Source organism: Scylla paramamosain, chromosome 23, assembly GCF_035594125.1.
Source record: "Scylla paramamosain isolate STU-SP2022 chromosome 23, ASM3559412v1, whole genome shotgun sequence".
Lineage (NCBI taxonomy): Eukaryota > Metazoa > Arthropoda > Malacostraca > Decapoda > Portunidae > Scylla > Scylla paramamosain.
In genome coordinates, this window is record NC_087173.1 from 21035736 (window position 1) to 21037722 (window position 1987).

The following is a 1987-nucleotide window of genomic DNA, read 5'->3' on the forward strand; positions in this document are numbered from 1 at the left end:
GTCTGCACACTGCGGCCCACGTAGATATCCCTGGGCGGTCTGAGGCATCTCATTTTTTGCAATATTATGTCGCACTAACATATTGTTTTCTTGCAGATGCATGAGGAATTTAACGTTTCATATACATTGTTACTCCACGTGCAGTACAGAGAGCGAGTCATGCTGTGATGAGCTCTCCTTTCCCCAACAAGCAAAGACAATTTACAGTGAATTTCAAGTCTCTAGTTAAAATGACACAGGTTTCTAAGGGTTTTAATGGTTCTAGTGGCAGATTAGGTACTTTTCCCAGGGGCTCTAGTTAAAATGACAGGTTTTAAGGGAATTTTAATGGTTCTAGTGAGAGCAATATTTCTACATTGACAGTAGAAACACACTTGAGAATCTCCTTTACTTTCCAAAGGCTCTGGTTAAAGTGACAGGTTTTTAAGGGAATTTTAATGGTTCTAGTGAGATTAACAATATTTCTACATTATTAACAGTAGAAACGTTCTTGAAAACCTCCATTACTTTCAAAAGGCTCTGGTTAATGTGGCACAGGTTTTTAAGGGAATTTTAATGGTTCTAGTGACAGATTAGCAATATTTCTACATTATTAACAGGAGAAACACTCTTGAGAACCTGCATTACTTTCAAAAGCCTCTAGTTGAAGGGACACAAAATTTTAAGGGAATTTTAATGGTTCTAGTAACAGATTAGCAATATTTCTACATTATTAACAGGAGAAACACTCTTGAGGAGCTCCATTACTTTCAAAAGCCTCTAGTTAAAATGACACAGGTTTTAAGGGTGTTTTAATGGTTCTAGTGGCAGATTAGGTACTTTTCCCAGGGGACAATCTTCTACAGACTGCAGGTGATTTCCCAGTGCAGGCTAACCAGGTGCTTGTCCGTGGAGGCCCTCCCTCGGTGCTCCTGCGTCTGCTCAGTTGTGTGTGTCTGCGGAAAGGCATGGTTAGGTTGGGCAAGGTTAGGTTAGGTTCTGGAGAGGCAAGGAAAGTGTGTGTGTGTGTGTGTGTGTGTGTGTGTGTGTGTGTGTGTGTGTGTGTGTGTGTGTGTGTGTGTGTGTGTGTGTGTGTGTGTGTGTGTGTGTGTGTGTGTGTGTGTGAGGCAAGGCAAAATTAAGTTAAGTGAGGTTTCATTGGTGCTTGGAGAGGTTAGGTTAAGTTAGGTCAGGCTTGGTTAGGTTAGGATAGGTCAGGTCAAGGGGTGGAAAGGAGATAGGTGGTGGGTGTTGCTAACACCATATGGAAGCTTACTGATGGTTTCTACTTGTAATACATTGCTTGGGTTTTTATTAAATGTAATTGTTGTGTGATGCCTGATTGTTTTGGCATGCCCTTGTGGCTTAAGGTAACAGATTCACCTCTGGAATTCAGCAACACAAGTAAGTAACAGCCCAGTGGCCTAACATAACCCATAAACTATAAAGGCTGACTTGTACTGGAACCTGACTGTGTATTTTGAAGGGTCCTGAGCTGACCAATTTATCAACTAACTCATCAACAAACCAACCTTCTACTGTCCAACTAACCTGTTCCTTACCACAACTACCCACCTTATCAACTCAACCAGTTAACTATCAAAGCAGACTAGCCAACCCACCTTCTGTTCATTCAAATCCCTGAGGTCGTTCACACGTAAATCGTTCTCCTCCTCCCCTTCCTCTCGCTCCCTGTACTCCGCCGCCGCCACCTCCTCCTCCACCTTGTCCGGCACTGCCCGTCTCATCCTCCACGTCACCACCACCACCACCACCACCACTAGGGTAAGGAGAGGCTGGAATGGCAGTACAGCTAGGATGAGGAAGACCAGTGTGCAAACTTCTCAATTACTTCTTTCACACCAAAATCTGAAGTCCTGGATTAGTGTTAATGAAGGGTGACTCTCTGGTGAACACCCCAGTCATTGCTTCTGTGTTCATGACTGTCAAATCTGCCAGTCTGCCCTACACATACATGCCATGTTCTCCACACCTTGCCTCCACTTTG

General features: G+C 43.6%; 1 long non-coding RNA gene across 2 annotated transcripts in view; it reads right to left on the bottom strand.

Annotated features, from left to right (window-relative positions):
* Positions 1 to 368: 368 nt before the first annotated feature.
* LOC135112477 (uncharacterized) overlaps positions 369 to 1987 on the bottom strand; it is a 2758-nt gene continuing 1139 nt past the window's right edge. Inside the window, exons 2-3 of one of the 2 annotated variants that reach the window (XR_010274421.1) lie at positions 1602 to 1775; positions 369 to 935 (exon numbers count right to left, since the gene is read on the bottom strand). This is a non-coding gene — a long non-coding RNA (uncharacterized LOC135112477). The remainder of the gene's footprint in view (positions 936 to 1601; positions 1776 to 1987) is intronic. The other variant, XR_010274422.1, reaches the window with a different exon arrangement.